At 47.2% G+C, this 22532-nt stretch overlaps 1 long non-coding RNA gene across 1 annotated transcript in view; it reads right to left on the bottom strand.

The window, feature by feature from the left end:
• Positions 1 to 711: 711 nt before the first annotated feature.
• LOC134970037 (uncharacterized) overlaps positions 712 to 22532 on the bottom strand; it is a 51071-nt gene continuing 29250 nt past the window's right edge. Inside the window, exon 2 of the long non-coding RNA XR_010189625.1 lies at positions 712 to 883. This is a non-coding gene — a long non-coding RNA (uncharacterized LOC134970037). The remainder of the gene's footprint in view (positions 884 to 22532) is intronic.

The following is a 22532-nucleotide window of genomic DNA, read 5'->3' as shown; positions in this document are numbered from 1 at the left end:
CACTCACCGATCTGCAGAGCGACTGAAAAGCGTCGCTCGGCCCTGTGTAAATTGCATAGTTTTGTATGAAAGTACTTAGCGCGTGAGCCCTGCGGCCCATACGCATGCGCAGAACTGCCGGTTTTTAGCCTGATCGCAATTCTGCTACAAACGGCAGCGAGCGATCAACTCGGAATGACCCCCCATATCTCTTACATTGTGAAATCCCTCCACACAGAAGGCTCACCTACTGCTGAGTAAGTTAGGTTTCTGAAATTATCCTCTATTTTGTTTTATTTGAAATTGTATCCTGATCTGTGTGTACTTTTAAATATTTCTCATAATCTTTGTAACTCTTTTTTGTAACTAAAGCTCTGAAGATATTCTTGAAATTAAACATCTAATTTTTAGTTCTGGTCTGTGTTCTTATGCCCAAAGGCCTCATGGTCCATGCTATCATATTGTGACTTATTAATAATTGTGTAAGCCGAAGCAAAGATGGCCTTGCGTTTAGTCGCTAAACCTTCTTGCTGGTGGCTGTTTCAGGTTTAAAGTCATCCAGTAGTCACACATAGCGATTCTCGTATTGGCGTATATGGAGAATCGGCCGGTGGTCGTGACAGTCATGATAGTACTTCAACATCTACTAAAGGTATTTCAGGGGAAACAAAATTTAAGAAATTAATCAGAAATCTAAACAATATTTCACAATGTTAAAGAGAACATCACCTCTAATAATATAGGGAATGTTTACTGTCAAATACATAAAATTGCAAACATGCCATACACCCCACGCAGTAGCAAGGAAAGGCTCAGACCATGGCCTTTGTTTGCAAGTGGTGGTCCTGCTATGCATCTTCTTCTGTAACCTCATATGCTGACGCGACACCTTCTCGCTCTGAGTCTAGTAGAGAAAGAAACAGACAAATCAGTACCCAAAAAAAGAGAACACTACAGCTGAACAACAAACTGTGTGTTCACAAACCCTGAGAAGAGTCTATGGGTGTCTACGTTAGCCATTTGTGAGTGTGGCATGCCTGGGTATAAGACCATAAAAGCCACAATTTTACCCAAATCCTGATATATTTTCTACTTCAACAAACGTTTACAGCCATACACATCATGTACAAACACCACACAGATGGCCTCCGTGCGCGTACTTATTCTGCCGTGCGTGCACATACTCACAGGTTGTGTATAACCGCTCACGCGGTGATGCGTATTAGCGCGTGGTATGAGTCATTACGGTAGCATATGCATTTGCATGGAAAAGCCACAAAGACACATTTCATATTTAATCCACATAGTGCACAATTTACACATAGCCCACATGCACCACACCAGCGAGTTGCACTCGCTTAAAGTGTACAACAACAAAGGGATTCACCTTTACAGGATATGAGGGGACAGCATTAGGTTAGGAGGTGGTGTTTGGTATCCAGCTGTAAGGTATTTTAAGATCAATAATCCGGTAGCAGTTTGCAGAAGATAGCACGCTCCTGCTCATATCTATGCGCAGGAACAGAATATTAATATTACACTGTATTTACTGTACTTTGATATTCGGTGGGAACCCAGTGGAGACCATCTGCAAGTGCACCTGGACCAGGCATCGCCCACCTATTCAAACCAACCTATGACCCCTCCTGTACTGTAAATGACCAGCCCTTTGACCTATAGGTGAAGAGATTACAGTTTCTATTGTATCATGATTTGGACAAATGTATAAAAGCCACGCTGCCTGGCCGGCTACACACATTCTCTGAAGGTCATCTATCTTGATTGACTGAGGACCGGGACCGGGTGGTGCTGGCGAAACAAACGTATGTATCATTGATTGTAGCCTGTATCTCTTATTGCGATTGTATTACTATTGTATTCAGCGGTCGCAGCGGCTTGAACTTTATTGAAATAAGGTATTGCTTTTTCATCCTGTAAGTTAATCAGCTTTAACAATTGGGGGCTCAGTCTGGTTTTTCACACACTCATAGACTTGCAGGCCATAAAACAGACTTTGATCTAGCAACAAAGGGTGGAGACGCATCTTTAGGTAAACCTTTTTCTGGTTGCTTGGGTGTTTTAAAACCCTCTTTTGTTTTGTTAGATCACGTCTGTACTGCAGTCTTAAGAGGTGCTGACGTAACCCGGAGGACACAGGAAAAAAAGCTATTTAAAATCTGTGTGTAATATTTTTGTCTGGAAAAGCGTACACAAAGCGTACCAATACTTTGCATACTCTCCCACATATTGTTGCCATAGGTTATTAACAGTCATTATAGATCTGTGTGAAATCGGATACATTTGTATGCTATATAGATATTTGAAATAGTGTATTAAGGGTGTAATTGTAAAACACAAAACGCAGTGTCAGCCTGGTCGTTTAGGTTAATACGGAAAAAAATTGTGTGTTGTGTTCAGTGAGCGATAGTAGTTTTTATTGCTCACATTTATAGAGATTGTGAGGTTTATTGAGTTGCGGACGCACGTTTGTACATGTGGTACCGACAAAGTGCAGAAGCGTGCACGTGGCGCAGGGTCGCACACGTGGCTTAAAGGCACGCACGGTCGCATGTTTACGCAAGGTTGTGTAGGATTGCGGGCGCAAAGTAAAACGACACGATAGTTGTTCAATTAAAGGCGGGATACTATACTTTAATACAAATAGCACATAACTATCCGATTTCAAAAGCAGATTAGTGTAAGATTTTGTTTAAACTGTACTACCCTCTGGGGTAAGGTAACCGGTCAAAGGGAGTGATATTTTCTGTACAGAAAAACACTGTGTATTTGTGTGAGCTGAAAGTAGGAGTGAGTGGATTGAACCCCGGAAGTCGGGATCCCATGGTGATACCAAATAAGCGGAGGCTTGGCGGCATAAGGCGGCTGACCTACATTAACAGATAGAGAAATACGCAAATCGTGGGGAGATTTGCAGAGGAGCGTGATATAGAATTGTGCATTGTGAAGTTTAGAATTATGAATTGAAGTTAAGGCTTTGTGTTACGCTCCAGCTGAGGAGCGCAGCTTGTGGATTCGACTCCATTGGTCGTAGGGCGGATAGGTAACAAATACCTATACGCTGTGCGATTGGACCGCGCGTTTGTACGTGCGATACGTGGCGCAACGTGATACCATTTTTGCAAGCTTTTGCACAAACTGCGGTATCATTAGCGCAGTGTAGAGCATATGCAAGCGTGATTTGTGTATAACAAAAAGGGAAGTTTTTGCTGGTCTCTCTCAGGAAAATCTTCAACGGTAGATATTCACTGGAAAAGGTAAGTTACTCCTATAACTTCCAGTTAAAAGAAACCAGTTAGGCTCCTCACTGGGTACGCGGTGGTCACTATTAGAGTGAGTCGTGGTACGTCAGCAGAGAAGGAGCGAGTGAAAGCGCTAGGTGTCTTTCACCGTCTATTTGTGTTGTGCATTTGGGGATTGTGTATCAGGCAAGAAGTCTACGATGGGATCCAATTGCACAAGCAGTGGGCGTGTAGTCGCCAGGGTTCAGGCAGGAGAGCCGTGGCCCAGGGGGTCAGTGAGGTTTATTATGTGTGAGAAATATGGTCCACGCACGGAGGCTTTTTGCAATGAATGGGTGCGTATGACTGCTGAAGATAGGGCATCATTCCCTAGGATGGGTAGTTTTGAACCAGAGGTATTACAGAACATAAGGATTAGAATATGTCTGATCAAATCTAGGAAACAAAGGATCAGACATACCCAGTGGCGGAACTAGCGAGCGGTGGGCCCAGGTGCGACAAAATGCTTTGCCCCCCCCCATCCCATCCAAGTCCACCCCCTCACCCCTGGAGAGGGGGACCTGCTCAGGGCCAGAGAAATGGATACCTAGCAACAGTGCCGTAACTAGACATTTTAGCACTGTGTGCAAGAAACGGCATCGGAGCCCCACCCCTGCATGCAAAACAGGGGCAGTGCGCGCCGTAGACGCGCGCAAAAATACATAGTGGCATGGGTTCGTGGGGAAGGGGTGTGGCCACAAAATAATACCAGTTCATAAAACGGTGCACAGTAGTCTCCATTATTCAAATTACGCCACACAGTAGCACCACTACACCAGGTAGAGACCCTTTTACACCTTACGGCGGACAGATTCCTCTTTTTACACATTACGGCAGACAGCGTCCCCTTTTTACATATTACGGCAGACAGCGTCCCCCTTTTTACACATAACGACAGACAGCGTGCACTTTTTACACATAACGGCAGACAGCGTTCCCTTTTTACACATAACGGCAGACAGCGTGCTCTTGTTACACATAGCGGCAGACAGCGCACACTTTTTACACATAACGGCAGACAGCGTGCCCTTGTTAAACATAGCGGCAGACAGCGTACACTTTTTACACATAACGGCAGACAGCGTGCCCTTTTTACACATAACGGCAGACAGCGTCCCCTTTTTACACATTACGGCAGACAGCGTGCCCTTGTTACACATTACGGCAGACAGCGTCCCCCTTTTTACACATTACGGCAGGCAGATTCCCCCTTTTTACACATTGCGGCAGGCAGATTCCCCCTTTTTACACATCACGTCAGGCAGATTCCCCCTTTTTACACATTGCGGCAGAGATTCCCCCTTTTTACACATCACGTCAGGCAGATTCCCCCTTTTTACACATTGCGGCAAAGATTCCCCTTTTTTACACATCACGGCAGACAGATTCCCCCTTTTTACACATTACATCAGGCAGATTCCCCCTTTTTACACATTACGGCAGGCAGATTCCCCCTTTTTACACATTGCAGCAGGCAGATTCCCCCTTTTTACACATTGCGGCAGGCAGATTCCCCCTTTTTACACATTGCGGCAAGCAGATTCCTCATTTTTACACATTGCGGCAGGCAGATTCCCCCTTTTTACACATTGCGGCAGGCAGATTCCCCATTTTTACACATTGCGGCAGGCAGATTCCCCATTTTTACACATTGCGGCAGGCAGAATCCCCCTTTTTACACATTACGGCAGACAGTCCCAAGAAAGAAAGAAAGTAAGACAGAAAGAAAGACAGAAAGAAAGACAGAAAGAAAGAAAGAAAGACAGAAAGAAAGACAGAAAGAAAGACAGAAAGAAAGACAGAAAGAAAGACAGAAAGAAAGACAGAAAGAAAGACAGAAAGAAAGAATTATACTTACCCTTTCCGCTGGCTCAGGCTCCTCAGTGCAGCTTCTGGCCATGATTCCCGGGCAGGAGAGAAGGAGGAGGAGGGAGGTGGAGGAGGGAGCTGCAGCAGCGCTGTGTTATTGGTGGAGGCGCTGCTGCTGCTGTCCCTCTGCTTCACTATAGGCTGTTCTCGGAAGACAGCCTATAGTGAAGCAGAGGGACAGCAGCAGCGCCTCCAGCAGTAACAAAGCGCTGCTGCGGCTCCCTCCTCCACCTCCCTCCTCCTCCTTTTCCCCCGTGGCCGCTGCAGTGCGCTCCTCTCCTCTCTGAGCGGCTGTGTGCTGCGGGCAGCGGTTGCCCGCAGCACACAGCGGCATGTAATGAGTCAGTTTGACTCATTACATGCTTTGGGCCCCTGGACAGAGGCGGGCCCTAGTGCAACGCACTGGTTGCACTGGCGGTAGTTCCGCCTCTGGACATACCGACTGTTTAAACTTGTGGCAGCAAGAGGGGGACGTGCAAAGGGACTGGCTCGCACAGCAAGTTCCAAACCTAGCGGGAAAGCGATTGCGAGCGCACCACCACCGCCATTTGTCGATGGGGAGAGATTGGCTACAACCAATGGTGCATTGGTAAAGGATAGAAAAATGATTAATCAATGTGATAACCCTAACCCTTGCCAGTTGTATCCCATTTTGAATTTTCCCCAGGATTGTGAGGATAATGATGAGCCCAGTACGATATAGGTACTCTCTTTAACAGCCACCATGCAGGATACTCAGGTGGGCACGGCCCAACCGGCGAGAACAGTAGCGATACCCCCCAGCAGAGGGGTGAGTGAGGTTGTGTCCACCGGTAAGTACGGTACCATACATTATGCAGAGACAATAGCTCCCCATATTATAGAGTCAAACAAACAGGATGTGGTTGAGTTAAATCCAGTCAGGGTGATTGCAGTGCCAAATGGGAAAACAGATAGTTAGGGAGTAACTCACCTCAGGAACATTGCAATGCATTGTCCCTGGTCCCGATCAGAACTGAGATCGATTATGTCAGAATTCCCAGATCCCAGAAAAGATCTAGTCGGATGACAGAAATTAATTAAAGAATTGGGCAATGCCCATGAGCCCACGAATAAAGATTGGCAAACAGTGCTGCGAGTGTGTTTACCCTCAAATATTTACATCCCAAAATTCATAACGGATTGTAAATTAGATGCAGAAGTGCCTCTCACTGATGAGTACAATCAGGAGAATGTAAGGCAAATCAACCTGCAATTAGGAGTGTATTTCCCTACTGTTGTTAAATGGAACAAAATTTTCTCCATAAGACAGAAGGAAAGTGAAATGGCATCCGAATATTTCCATAGAGCACTGCAGAAAATGGCTAGATACACTGGGATAGAGGATATTAAAGAGAATGCCAACCACAGGGAGGTAGCTGTCTCTGTGCTAATGGATGGATTAAAGGAGGCACTGAGGACAAGGGTGCAAACCTCTCTGCCAAATTGGAGAGGTATTTCGGTGGCTGCGCTGAGAGAGTCCGCTATCGAGCATGATCGTAATATCACTAAACACAGGGAGTCGCAAGGGGAGAAGCTGATGACAGTAAGTATACAGGCTCTTACAGGAAAGCCCCATCAGCCTAAACCCCAGATCCCTGATGGTAGGTCACATTCAATCACATGTTTTCTTTGCAGGAAAGAAGGGCACTATGCCAGAGACTGTAAAAGTAGCGGGACACATAGCGTATATAGACCCCCTAGACCTGAATACGAACCATGCTACAATACACATAGTTGGGATCAGGGACCACATAGAAGGGATTATGAGCCGCATAGAGGGGAAACACGGAGGTACCCAGCCAGGAGGGACTGGCAGGCCTCCGAAAACCCACAGTTATATCCCCCCCCACATATCGTAGCTGCCAATGCGGTGCAGGAAGGTCCCACTACACCAGGGGTGGCCAACCAGTCAGAGACAAAGAGCCTAAAAAAATGTGTTAGGTACGTCAAAGAGCTTACATCGAGCCGAAGGCGCACATGCAAAAATGGGGTGTGGCCTTGTGCCTTCTAGGCCATGCCCCTGGTATAAAATACACTGAAAAAGCCAGATCCAACATAAAATACATTGAAAAAGCCACTTGCACATAAAATAATTGTAAAAGCCAGATCCACATAAAATATATTGAAAAATCCAGATTCACATAATACACTTCAGCTCCCCCATGTGTCACTCCAACCAGCACCCTCTTTTCACTCCAACCAGCACCCTCCTGTCACTTCAGCCAGCACCCTCCTGTCACTTCAGCCAGCACCCTCATGTGTCACTTCAGCTTCCCCCAATTCATGCCATTACAGCAGCCCCTTATGTGTAGTCTGTTTGCTGGTGGGTGTCTCATCTCTAGTATCTGTCTCCCTCAGTTCTAAGGCCCCATAGTGCTGCTGCATGTTTTTCTGGAGAGCAGTGGTTACCGACTCTGTTGTGGTCATGTGACTTTGTGTCTTAGGACTCGGAGCCACATTTTAAGAAAGAGCCGCATGTGGCTCAAGAGCCACAGGTTGGCCACCGCTGCACTACACAATAGAGGTTAGGCCACACCTGTAGTCTACAGCCAGTGAAAATGATTGCTAGCCTTGGTAGTGAACCTGAGGTCATGGTTGATGTAGCTGGTGTACCACTACCTTTTCTTGTAGATACAGGGGCAGCCGGGTCAGTGTTGAAAAACAGGTATAAAAACCACGGGTAAAATGATTTCGGCAATGGGAGTAACAGGAACGGTGCAACAATACCCTTTGAGTAGACCTGCAGAGATTATGATAGGGCCCTTGCAGACAAAACAGTCCTTTCTGCTGGCTGCATCAGCTCCGACTAATCTACTGGGCAGAGATCTGTTGAAAGACACATTTCATATTTAATCCACATAGTGCACGATTTACACATAGCCCACATGCACCACACCAGCGAGTTACACTTGCTTAAAGGGTACAACAACAAAGGGATTCACCTTTACAGGATATGAGGGGACAGCATTAGGTTAGGAGGTGGTGTTTGGTATCCAGCTGTAAAATATTTTAAGAGCAATAATCCGGTAGCAGTTTGCAGAAGATAGCACGCTCCTGCACATATCTATGCGCAGGAACAGAATATTAATATTACACTGTATTTACTGTACTTTGATATTCGGCGGGAACCCAGTGGAGACCATCTGCAAGTGCACCTGGACCAGGCATCGCCCACCTATTCAAAACGATTTTTGACCCCTCCTGTACTGTAAATGTCCATCCCTTTGACCTATAGGTGAAGAGATTACAGTTTCTATTGTATCATGATTTGGACAAATGTATAAAAGCCATGCTGCCTGGCCGGCTACACACATTCTCTGAAGGTCATCTATCTTGATTGACTGAGGACCGGGACCGGGTGGCGCTGGCGAAACAAACGTATGTATAATTGATTGTAGCCTGTATCTCTTATAGTGATTGTATTACTATTGTAACCCCCTGTTAGTAAATAACTGTTGGTGGGTCGGATCCCAACATATTTTAAATACAATTGGTGTCGTGTCCCTTTCCTGCTAAGGTTTAAAGTGTATTCCAGCCACACGTGTAGCTGCATTGTGCTTACAGCGTGTCGGGGTGTGTGTACGCAAAGTGTGTACTTTGTATGTCCATTGCGACGTGTACGCAAAGTGCGTACACGGTACGGGCTTGTGTACGCGAGGTGTGTAAACAGTACAGAGGTTAAGGACTGTATTCAGCGGCCGCAGCGGATTGAACTTTATTGAAATAAGGTTTTCATCCTGTAAGTTAATCAGCTTTAACACGTTTGTCAAGTCATCTGTACCATTTGTGAAGCCAATGCAGAAGTAGGGACATTAACCATATAGGAGCCTCCTCCCTGTTACGTCATTTCCAGTGAGTTCATGCAAAGTATTTGGGAAAATCTGAAAAATACAATAAAATAATATCAGGCAGTCTCGCATCAGTTAGCTCTCAGCCATATCCCAGCACATGTAGTCTCCACCACCAACACCTTCATGATCAATCTCCTCATTAATGATCGGAGATATCCCTCCTGCATCAAATTTGGAAAGGCTAACTGACTCCTCCCCTATCAAGGATTCCCCAGAAGAATCCTTGCACATAAGAGCTGCAACTGGGGGTGAATCTTTATCTCAGAAGGGGACCAAGAAGTCTAGCCGTTTCAAACAACAATTGACTGTGAAATAGGAAGCAAGTATGAAAGCTGCCATCCAGTTGCAAAGCAGATCACTGAAGCCCTTAGTGGATATGCCAGTATTAGATCTGCGTCCAACATCTGTCATCGATGCATCTAATTTTAGACAGTTAATTAAGGTCCTGTGTCCCTGCTCAAAAACTTTGGGTGACAGCGGAAGCAGTCCACTGACAACGAAATCCCTTCCTCTTGTAACCAAGTTCATGCAAACCACACCACCAACTCCCTCAGTGTCAATTTCCTCCTTAGACAGGAAAGCCAATAGTCCTGCAGGCCATGTCACTGGCAAGTCTGATGAGTCCTCTCCTGCCTGGGATTCCTCCGATGCATCCTTGAGTGTAACGCCTACTGCTGCTGGCGCTGCTGTTGTTGCTGCTGGGAGTCGATCGTCATCCCAGAGGGGAAGTCGGAAGAGCACTTGTACTATTTCCAGTAAGCAATTGACTGTCCAACAGTCCTTTGCGAGGAAGATGAAATATCACAGCAGTCATCCTGCTGCAAAGCGGATAACTCAGGTCTTGGCAGCTGCAGTGGTGTTAAACGTGTGTCCGGGATCCACCATTAATTCACAGGGAATTAGAGAATTGCTTGAGGTACTGTGTCCCCGGTACCAAATACCATCTAGGTTCCATTTCTCTAGGCAGGCGATACCGAGAATGTACACAGATGTCAGAAAAAGAGTCACCAGTGTCCTAAAAAATGGAGTTGTACCCAATGTCCACTTAACCACGGACATGTGGACAAGTGGAGCAGGGCAGACTCAGGACTATATGACTGTGACAGCCCACTGGGTAGATGTATTGCCTCCAGCAGCAAGAACAGCAGTGGCGGCACCAGTAGCATCATCTCGCAAACGCCAACTCGTTCCTAGGCAGGCTACGCTTTGTATCACCGCTTTCCATAAGAGGCACACAGCTGACAAACTCTTGAGGAAACTGAGGAACATCATCGCAGAACGGCTTACCCCAATTGGACTCTCCTGGGGATTTGTGACATCGGACAACGCCACCAATATTGTGCGTGCATTACATGTGGGCAAATTCCAGCACGTCCCATGTTTTGCACATACATTGAATTTGGTGGTGCAGAATTTTTTTAAAAATGACAGGGGCGTGCAAGAGATGCTGTCGGCGGCCCGAAGAATTGCGGGCCACTTTCGGCATTCAGCCACCGCATGACGAAGACTGGAGCACCAGTAAACACTCATGAACCTGCCCCACCATCATCTGAAGCAAGAGATGGTAACGAGGTGGAATTCAACCCTCTATATGCTTCAGAGGATGGAGGAGCAGCAAAAGGCCATTCAAGCCTATACATCTGCCTACGATAGAGGCAAAGGAGGGGGAATGCACCTGACTCAAGCGAAGTGGAGAATGATTTCAACGTTGAGTAAGGTTCTGCAACCCTTTGAACTTGCCACACGTGAAGTCAGTTCAGACACTGCCAGCCTGAGTCAAGTCATTCCCCTCATCAGGCTTTTGCAGAAGAAGCTGGAGAGATTGAAGGAGGAGCTAAAATGGAGCGATTCCGCTAGGCCTGTGGGACTTGTGGATGGAGCCCTTAATTCGCTTAACCAGGATTCACGGGTGGTCAATCTGTTGAAAACAGAGCACTACATTTTGGCCACCGTGCTAGATCCTAGGTTTAAAGCCTACGTTGTATCTCTCTTTCCGGCAGACACAAGTCTGCAGATGTTCAAAGACCTGCTGGTGAGACACTTGTCAAGTCAAGCGGAACGTGACCCGCCAACAGCTCCTCCTTCACATTCTCCCGCAACTGGGGCTGCGAGGAAAAGGCTAAGAATTCCGAGCCCACCCGCTGGCGGTGATGCAGGGCAGTCTGGAGCGAGTGCTGACATCTGGTCCGGACTGAAGGACCTGCCAATGATTACTGACATGTCGTCTACTGTCACTGCATATGATTCTGTCACCATTGAAAGAATGGTGGAGGATTATATGAGTGACCGCATCCAAGTAGGCATGTCAGACAGTCCGTACGTATACTGGCAGGAAAAAGAGGCAATTTGGAGGCCCTTCCACAAACTGGCTTTATTTTACCTAAGTTGCCCCCCCTCCAGTGTGTACTCCGAAAGTGTGTTTAGTGCAGCCGGTCACCTTGTCAGCAATCGGCGTACGAGGTTACTTCCAGAAAATGTGGAGAAGATGATGTTCATCAAAATTAATTATAATCAATTCCTCCGTGGAGACATTCACCAGCAATTGCCTCCAGAAAGTACACAGGGACCTGAGATGGTGGATTCCAGTGGGGACGAATTAATAATCTGTGAGGAGGGGGATGTACACAGTGAAAGGGGTGAGGAATCGGATGAGAGCCAGTTTGTGCAAGGAGAGATTGATTGCTTCTTTTTTGGTGGGGGCCCAAACCAACCAGTCATTTCAGCCACAGTCGTGTGGCAGACCCTGGCACTGAAATGATGGGTTTGTTAAAGTGTGCATGTCCTGTTTATACAACATAAGGGTGGGTGGGAGGGCCCAAGGACAATTCCATCTTGCACCTCTTTTTTTTTTTTTTTTTTTTATCTCTGCATCATGTGATGTTTGGGGCTAATTTTTTTAAGTGCCATCCTGTCTGACACTGCAGTGCCACTCCTAGATGGGCCAGGTGTTTGTGCCGGACACTTGGGTCGCTTAGCTTAGTCATCCAGCGACCTCGGTGCAAATTTTAGGACTAAAAATAATATTGTGAGGTGTTCAGAATAGACTGGAAATGAGTGGAAATTATGGTTATTGAGGTTAATAATGCTATGGGATCAAAATTACCCCAAAATTCTATGATTTAAGCTGTTTTTGAAGGGTTTTTGAAAAAAAACACCTGATTTCAAAACACACCCGAATCCGACAAAAAATTTTCAGGGAGGTTTTGCCAAAACGCGTCCGAATCCAAAACACGGCAGCGGAACCGAATCCAAAACCAAAACACAAAACCCAAAAAATGTTCGGTGCACATCTCTAGAACTAACCAATCAGGCACTTTCACAGACCAATAGGTAATAAGTAGTGCTTATTTCAGTGTATTTACATTCCAATAAACAAACCAGCATCCATTCTCTGCCTACAGTTTCAGGTAGCATTAATAGCTGTACCCTTCAGAGCTTACAAACAGTGGCGTAACTAGAAATTTTTCTCCCACAAGGCAAAAAATTCTCTGGCACCCCCATCCCCCCCTTCCTCATAATTGGCACTAGCAAAGTGAAGAATTTGCGCCAAAAAAGGGGTGTGGCTTCATTAGAATGGGTGTGGCTTCGCTGAAAGTGGCGTTGCAGGAAAAGACTACCTTATTATACCCCACTTTTGCAACCTGCATGCAGAGACATTGGCCACCACAGGAATAAAAATAAAATAATCCTGATTCATGCCCCTTACATTATTTGTCATTATTCCTCCTTATAGTAATGCCCCTTACACATTATGCAACACACTGCAATGGCCCTTAGACCATTATGCCACACACCGTGATGCCTGTGACACATTACGCCACACTGCAATGCCCGTTATAATAAGATTTTACTTACCGATAAATCTATTTCTCGTAGTCCGTAGTGGATGCTGGGGACTCCGTCAGGACCATGGGGAATAGCGGGCTCCGCAGGAGACAGGGCACATCTAAAAAGCTCTTTAGGTCACATGGTGTGTACTGGCTCCTCCCCCTATGACCCTCCTCCAGGCTTCAGTTAGGTACTGTGCCCGGACGAGCGTACACAATAAGGAAGGATCTTGAATCCCGGGTAAGACTCATACCAGCCACACCAATCACACCGTACAACTTGTGATCTGAACCCAGTTAACAGTATGATAACAAAACGAAGTAGCCTCTAAGAAGATGGCTCACAACAATAGTAATAACCCGATTTTTTTGTAACAATAACTATGTACAAACATTGCAGACAATCCGCACTTGGGATGGGCGCCCAGCATCCACTACGGACTACGAGAAATAGATTTATCGGTAAGTAAAATCTTATTTTCTCTAACGTCCTAGTGGATGCTGGGGACTCCGTCAGGACCATGGGGATTATACCAAAGCTCCCAAACGGGCGGGAGAGTGCGGATGACTCTGCAGCACCGAATGAGAGAACTCCAGGTCCTCTTTAGCCAGAGTATCAAATTTGTAAAATTTTACAAACGTGTTCTCCCTTGACTACGTAACTGCTCGACAAAGTTATAATGCCGAGACTCCTCGGGCAGCCGCCCAGGATGAATGCCACCATCCTTGTGGAATGGCATCTACATATTTCGACTGTGACAGGCCTGCCACAGAATGTGCAAGCTGAATTGTACTACAAATCCAGCGTGCAATAGACTGCTTAGAAGCAGACGCACCCAGCTTGTTGGGTGCATACAATATAAACAGCAAGCCGTCCTAACTATATATATATATATATATATATATATATATATATATATATATATATATATATATATATATATATATATATATATATATATATATATATATATATATATATTTATTTTTAGGGCCCTGACAACGTCTAGTAACTTGGAGTCCTCCAAGTCCCCAGTAGCCTCAGGCACCACAATAGGTTGTTTCAGGTGAAAACGCTGACACCCCTTTAGGAAGAAACTGGAGACGAGTCCCAGTTCTGCCCTGTTCAAATGGAAAATTATAATATGGGCTTTTGTAAGACACAGCCGCCCATTCTGACAATCGCCTGGCCGAGGCCAGGGCTAACAACATGGTCACTTTCCATGTGAGATATTGGTCAACAGCATGGTCACTTTCCATGTGAGATATTTCAAATCCACAGATTTGAGCGGTTCAAACCAATATGATTTTAAGGAATCCCAACACTATGTTGAGATCTCACGGTGCCCCTAGAGGCACAAAAAAACTGTATATGCAATACACCCTTTATAATCTGGACTTCAGGAACTGAAGTCAATTTTTTTTCTGGAAGAAAATCTACAGGGCCGAAATTTAAATCTTAATGAACCCCAATTTGAGGCTCAAAACACTCCTGTTTTCAGGAAGTGCAGAAATCGACCTAGTTGAATTTCCTTCGTGGAGCCTTCCTGGCCTTACCCACGCAACATATTTTCACCACATGTGGTGATGACGTTGTGCGGTCACCTCCTTCCTGGCTTTAACCAAGGTAGGTATGACCTCTTATGGAATGTCTTTTCCCTTCAGGATCCGGCATTCAACCGCCATGCCGTCACACGCAGCCGCGGTAAATCTTGGAATATACATGGTACTTGCTGAAGCAAGTCCCATCTTAGCTCCCCAGGCCCTTAGTCCTCTGTGAGCATCTCTTGAAGTTCCGGGTACCAAGTCCCTCTTGGCCAATCCGGAGCCACTAGTATAGTTCATACTCCTCTATGTCTTATAATTCTCAATACCTTGGTTATGAGAAACAGAGGAGGGAACACATACACTGACTGGTACACCCACGGTGTTACCAGAACATCCACAGCTATCGCCTGAAGGTCTCAAGACCTGGCGGAATACCTGTCCCGTTTTTTGTTCGGGCGGGACGCCATCATGTCCACCTTTGGTCTTTGCCAACGGTCCACAATCATGCTGAAAAACTTCCCTATGAAGTTTCCACTCTCCCGGGTGGAGGTAATGCCTGCTGAGGAAGTCTGCTTCCCAGTCGTCCACTCCCGGAAAGAACACTGCTGACAGTGCTATCACATGATTTTCCGCCTAGCGAAAAATCCTTGCAGTTTTGACACTGCCCTCCTGCTTCTTGTGCCGCCCTTTCTGTTTACGTGGGCGACTGCCGTGATGTTATCCCACTGGATCAATACCGGCTGACCTTGAAGCAGAGGTCTTGCTAAGTTTGGAGCATTATATATTTGCTCTAAGCTTATTTATGCGGAGAGAATTCTCCAGACTTAATCACACTTCCCTGGAAATTTTTTCCTTGTGTGACTGTTCCCCAGCCTCTCAGGCTGGCCTCCGTGGTCACCGGCATCCAATCCTGAATGCCGAATCTGCGGCCCTCTAGAAGATGAGCACTCTGTAATCACCACAGGAGAGACACCCTTGTCCTTGGATATAGGGTTATCCGCTGATGCATCTGAGGATGCGATCCGGACCATTTGTCCAGCAGATCCCATTGAAGAGTTCTTGCGGGAAATCTGCCGAATGGAATTGCTTCGTAATAAGCCACCATTTTTACCAGGACTCTTGTGCAATGATGCACTGACACTTTTCTTGGTTTTAGGAGGATCCCGATTATCTCGGATAACTCCCTGGCTTTCTCCACTGGGAGAAACACGTTTTTCTGGACTGTGTCCAGAATCATCCCTAGGAACAGTAGACGTGTCGTCGGAAAAAGCTGCGATTTTGGAATATTTAGAATCCACTCGTGCTGTCGTAGCACTACTTAAGATAGTGCTACTCCGACCTCCAACTGTTCTCTGGACCTTGCCCTTATCAGGAAAGCGTCCATGTTTCTTTTAAGAAAATTCATCATTCCGGCCATTACCTTGGTAAAGACCCGGGGCGCCGTGGACAATCCAAACGGCAGCGTCTGAACTGATAGTGACAGTTCTGTACCAGGAACCTGAAGTACCCTTGGTGAGAAGGGCAAATTTGGACCTGTAGGTAAGCGTCCCTGATATCCAGTGACACCATATCGTCCCCTTCTTCCTGGTTCGCTATCACTGCTCCGAGTGACTCCATCTTGATTTGAACGCTTGTATGTAAGTGTTCAAATATTTCAGATCTCACCGAGCCGGTTGGCTTCAGTACCACAATATAGTGTGGAATACTACCCCCTTCTGTAAAAGGGGTACTTTGATTATCACCTGCTGGGAATACAGCCTGTGAATTGTGTGAGGGGGAGACGTCTCGAATTTCTAATGTACACCTGGGATACTACATGTAGGATCCCGGAGTTCCCTTGCGAGTGAGCCCACTGCGTGCTGAAACTCTTGAGATGACCCCCTACCGCACCTGAGTCCGCTTGTACGGCCCCAGAGTTATGCTGCGGACTTGGCAGAAGCTGTGAGGGGCTTCTGTTCCTGGGAATGGGCTGCTTGCTGCAGTCTTCTTCCCTTTCCTCTACCCCTGGGCAGATATGACTGGCCTTTGCCCGCCTGCCCGTATGGGGACGAAAGGACTGAGACTGAAAAGACTGTGTCCTTTCTTGCCGATATGTGACTCGGGGTAACAAAAGGTGGATTTTTCAGCTGTTGCCATGGCCACCAGGTCCAATGGACCGCCCCTTTATACAGCAATACTTCCATATGCCGTCTGTAATCTGCCTCACCTGACCACTGTCGTGTCTTCGTCTGGCAGATATGTACATCACATTTACTCTTGATGCCAGAATACAATATATGCCTCTGCGCATCACGCATATATAGAAATGCATCCTTAAAATGCTCTATAGTAAATAAAATCTTGTCCCTGTCAAGGGTATCAAAATTTTCAGTCAGGAAATCCGACCAAGCCCCCTCAGCGCTGCACATCCATGCTGAGGCGATTGCTGGTCGTAGTATAACACCAGTATGTGTGTATATACTGTTATGATATTTTCCAGCATCCTATCAGCTGGCTCCTTGAGGCGGCCGTATCTGGAGACGGTAACGCCATGTTTTTAACAAGCGTGTGAGCGCCTTATCCACCCTAAGGTGTGTTTTCCAACTCGCCCTTACTTCTGGCGGGAAAGGGTATACCGCCCATAACTTTCTATCGGAGGAACCCCACGTATCATCACACACTTCATTTAATTTATCTGATTCAGGCAAAACTACAAGTAGTTTATTCCCACCCAACAAAATACCCTTATTTGTGGTACTTGTGGTATCAGAAATATGTAACACCTCCTTCATTGCCCTTAACATGTAACTTGTGGCCCTAAAGGAAAAATACGTTTGTTTCTTCACCGTCGACACTGGGGTCAGTGTCCGTGTCAGTGTCTGTCGACCGACTGAGGTAAATGGGCGTTTTTACAAGCCCCTGACGGTGTCTGAGACGCCTGGACCAATACTAATTTGTCCGCCGGCTGTCTCATGTCGTCAACCGGCTTGCAGCGTGTTGACATTATCACGTAATTCCATAAGTAAGCCATCCATTCATGTGTCGACTCCCTAGAGAGTGACATCACTATTACAGGCAATTTGCTCCGTCTCCTCACCAACATTTTCCTCATACATGTCGACACACACGTACCGACCTATAGCACACACACAGGGAATGCTCTGATAGAGGACAGGACCCACTAGCCCTTTGGGGAGACAGAGGGAGAGTTTGCCAGCACACACCAAAATGCTATAATTATACAGGGACAACCTTTATATAAGTGTTCCTCCCTTATAGCATTTAATATATATTTATATCGCCAAATCATTGCCCCCCCTCTCTGTTATAACCCTGTTTCTGTAGTGCAGTGCAGGGGAGAGCATGGGAGCCTTCCCCTCAGCCTTTCTGTGAGGGAAAATGGCGCCTGTGTGCTGAGGAGAATAAGCTCCGCCCCTTTCTCGGCGGGCTTTTCCTCCCGGTTTTTTAATACTGGCCTGGGTTAAAATACATACATATAGCCTTAATGGCTATATGTGGTGTATTTCTTTTGCCAAATTAGGTATTTATATTGCTGCCCAGGGCGCCCCCAGCAGCGCCCTGCACCCTCCGTGACCGTGTCAGTGAGCCTGTGAGACAACAATGGCGCACAGCTGCAGTGCTGTGCGCTACCTCTATGAAGACTGAGAAGCCTTCTGCCGCCTGTCACCGGACCTCCGTCTCTGCCGTCTTCAGCGTCTGTAAGGGGGATCGGCGGCGCGGCTCCGGGACGAACCCCAGGCTGACCTGTGTTCCGACTCCCTCTGGAGCTCAGTGTCCAGTAGCCTAAGACTTCAATCCTCCTGCACGCAGGTGAGTTGCAAGTCTCTCCCCTAAGTCCCACGTTGCAGTGATCCTGTCGCCAGCAGGTATCACTGATTAGTTTAAACCTAAAAAAGACTTTTCTAAACAGCTCTATAAGAGAGCCATCCAGGTTGCACCCTACTCGGCCGGGCACAGAAACCTAACTGGAGCCTGGAGGAGGGTCATAGGGGGAGGAGCCAGTACACACCATGTGACCTAAAGAGCTTTTTAGATGTGCCCCGTCTCCTGCGGAGCCCGCTATTCCCCATGGTCCTGACGGAGTCCCCAGCATCCACTAGGACGTTAGAGAAAAATTATGCTACACACTGCAATGCCCCTAAGACATTATGCCACACACTGCAGTGTCCCCGAGACATTATACCACACACCATAATGCCTGTGACACATTATGACACACACTGTAATGCCTGTGACACATTACACCACGCATCACAATGCCCGTTATACATTATGCCCCTGAGACATTATGCCACATACAATGCTCGTGATACAGTATACCACACACCGTCATGCCTGTGACACATTATGACACACACCGCAATACCCGTTATACATTATACCACACACTGCAATGCCCCTAAGACATTATGCCACATACAATGCCCGTGATACAGTATACCATACACCGTCATGTCTGTGACACATTATGACACACACCGCAATACCCATTATACATTATAACACACACACACTGCAATGCCCCTAAGACATTATGCCAAATACAATACCCGTGATACAGTATACCACACCGTCATGTCTGCGACACATTATGACACACACCGCAATGCCCGGTATACATTATACCACACACCGCAATGCCCGGTATACATTATACCACAATGTCTGTGATACATTATTCCACACACCACAATGCCCGTTATATATTATGCCACACACCGCAATGCCCATTATACATAAAGCCCTACAGTAAGGCCTCTAATTACTTTTAAATTACATGATCGTTGCCAGGGGTTTCATGATCTTGGTTCCATGCACGGTGCCAGGGTTTTTCATGCTCAGGGTGTCATGCTCGTTGCCAAGGGTTTCATGCGCTGGGTGGGTGTTATGCTCGTTGCCAGAGGTTTCATGCGCTGTGTGTGAAGCTCATTGCCAGGGGGTAATGCTTGTTGTCAGGTATTTCAACAAGCTCCCCTCTGTTTAGTGTGCCGCGGGCACCGCTGCCCGATCCCCCCATTGCTGATGCTGTGCCAGCTATGCCCCCAGTGCCAGATATACATGTCCCGACAGTGCCAGATATACATGTCCTTACAGTGCCAGCTATGCCCCCAGTGCCCCCACAGTGCCAGATATGCCCCCAGTGCCAGTGTCCCCACAGTGCCAGATATGCCCCCAGTGCCAGATATACATGTCCCCACAGTGCCAGCTATGCCCCCAGTGCCAGTGTCCCCAGTGCCAGATATACATGTCCCGACAGTGCCAGATATACATGTCCTCACAGTGCCAGCTATGCCCCCAGTGCCAGTGTCCCCACAGTGCCAGATATGCCCCCAGTGCCAGTGTCCCCACAGTGCCAGCTATGCCCCCAGTGCCAGTGTCCCCAGTGCCAGTGTCCCCACAGTGCCAGATATGCCCCCAGTGCCAGATATGCATGTCCTCACAGTGCCAGCTATGCCCCAGTGCCAGTGTCCCCACAGTGCCAGATATGCCCCAGTGCCAGTGTCCCCACAGTGCTAGCTATGCCCCCAGTGCCAGTGTCCACACAGTGCCAGATATATCCCCAGTGCCAGTGTCCCCACGGTGCCAAATATGCCCCCAGTGCCAGTGTCCCCACAGTGCCAGATATGCCCCCAGTGCCAGTGTCCTCACAGTGCCAGATATACCCCCAGTGCCAGTGTCCCCATAGTGCCAGATATGTCCCCAGTGCCAGTGTCCCCACAGTGCTAGCTATGCCCCCGGTGAGAGTGTCCCCACAGTGCCAGATATGCCCCCCTCCCCTTCCCCCCATGCTGCTCACTGCGCTGCTGTTGTTTTGTGAAGGGGGAAGAGCACAGCACGCGCTTCTCCTGCCCCTCACTCTCTGGCGGCGGTATCTCTCTTCAATTAGGTGCCAGTCCATAAGCCAATCAAAGCTCGCGGTCTGGCAGACAATCAGGAGCCTCAGCTGCCAGTCCGTGAGCTCTGATTGACCCACGGACCGGCGCTGAATTGAAGAGACACCGCCGCCGGAGACATGTGTGTGTGCCGGGCAGCGGCAGCCAGGAGCCAGCCGAGCCGCATGCGGTGGATGAAAGAGCCGCATGCAGCTCGAGAGTCGTGGTTTGGCCACCGCTGTCCTAGAACGCTAGAGGTCAAGTATGATCTCTAGCATGTTTCCTCCACGGCAGCGGCCATTTTGGAGGGGACATTTAGCAGATTGACATGCGGACGACTAGTCCGCATGTCAATCTGCTCTGAAAGTGACGGCGCCCCCACAGCCCTGCGCCTCCAAGCCTCCGCAGTGGCTGCGGGGGCAGTAGTTACGCCACTGCTTACAAACCTCCCATGACATTGACGATTGCTGTAGTCTATATGGTTGTCATCTGCTTCCCAACTGCTTAGTACTCCGCAGCTTGGCAATGGAAGCAGGAGTCTGGCAGACTCACACAGCTCCTCACACACCATTCTGCAGTGCTACTGCACCTGCATCCTCCTCCTGGGAACATGCTAACTGGCTGAGAGGAGGCGGAGCGTGTGCTCGTCTCTGCAGCTTGTTAATGGGTAGAGGACTGATTAGCCCAGACAGTGTGCAATTAGTCATGGGCAAAGTGATTCACTGAACTGAGTTGAGACACATGACTCAGTTCAGTGAAGTGTCTCGAGTCAGTGTCTCGGCACATGAGTCATGACTCATTTGTATTGGAATGTATTGCAGAGACTGCACATGAATCAGTGAGTTGCCAGTGCTGGCAGATCAGTGCTGGACTCATGGAGGGAGTTATTCAGCTGCAGTGATTGTACAGTGCATCTGGGGGATGCCGCTGCTTATGCACGGATTGTTAATATATTAACTAGAGATGAGCGGGTTCGGTTCCTCTGAATCCGAACCCGCCCGAACTTCAGTTTTTTCTTCACGGGTCCGAGCGACTCGGATCTTCCCGCCTTGCTCAGTTAACCCGAGCGCGCCCGAACGTCATCATCCCGCTGTCGGATTCTCGCGAGGCTCGGATTCTATCGCGAGACTCGGATTCTATATAAGGAGCCGCGCGTCGCCGCCATTTTCACACGTGCATTGAGATTCATAGGGAGAGGACGTGGCTGGCGTCCTCTCCGTTTAGAGAAGAGAGTGAGACAGTAGAGAGAGACACAGTAGTAGTAATTTTGGGGAGCATTATTAGGAGGAGTACTACTATACTACTACTACTTGCTGAAGTGATATAGATTAGATAGTGTGACTGTATTAATTATCTGACTTGTGGGGGAGACACTGACAGTGGGGAGCAGTTAGAGTCTGAGAGCAGGACTCAGGAGTACATATAACGTACAGTGCACACTTTTGCTGCCAGAGTCAGTGCCACACTGCCATTGTGACCACACTGACCACCAGACCAGTATAATATATTTTGTTATTGTCTGCTTAGGAGTACTACTTGCAAGTTGCTGATAGTGTGACCAGTGACCTGACCACCAGTTTAATAATCAATCACCACCAGTTTAATATATATATATATAATTGTATATAATATATATATATATATATATATATATATATATATATATATATATAATATTGTATACCACCTACCCGTGGTTTTTTTTTTTCCATTCTTCTTTATACATACTACTATAGTAGCTTACTGTAGCAGTCTGCGGTGCTGCTGAGCTGACAGTGTCCAGCAGGTCCGTCATCAGTCATTACATAATAAATATATATACCTGTCCGGCTGCAGTACTAGTGATATTATATATACATATATATATTGATTTCATCTCATTATCATCCAGTCTATATTAGCAGCAGACACAGTACGGTAGTCCACGGCTGTAGCTACCTCTGTGTCGGCACTCGGCAGTCCATCCATAATTGTATACCACCTCCCCGTGGTTTTTTTTTTTTCTTTCTTCTTTGTACATACTACTATAGTATAGTAGCTTACTGTAGCAGTCTGCGGTGCTGCTGAGCTGACAGTGTCCAGCAGGTCCGTCATCAGTCATTACATAATAAATATACATACCTGTCCGGCTGCAGTACTAGTGATATTATATTGATTTCATCTCATTATCATCCAGTCTATATTAGCAGCAGACACAGTACGGTAGTCCACGGCTGTAGCTACCTCTGTGTCGGCACTCGGCAGTCCATCCATAATTGTATACCA

This window comes from Pseudophryne corroboree, chromosome 11 (assembly GCF_028390025.1).
Source record: "Pseudophryne corroboree isolate aPseCor3 chromosome 11, aPseCor3.hap2, whole genome shotgun sequence".
Taxonomy (NCBI): Eukaryota; Metazoa; Chordata; class Amphibia; order Anura; family Myobatrachidae; genus Pseudophryne; species Pseudophryne corroboree.
Note: the sequence above shows the minus strand (reverse complement) of the source record. Positions and strands in the feature narration are given on the sequence as shown.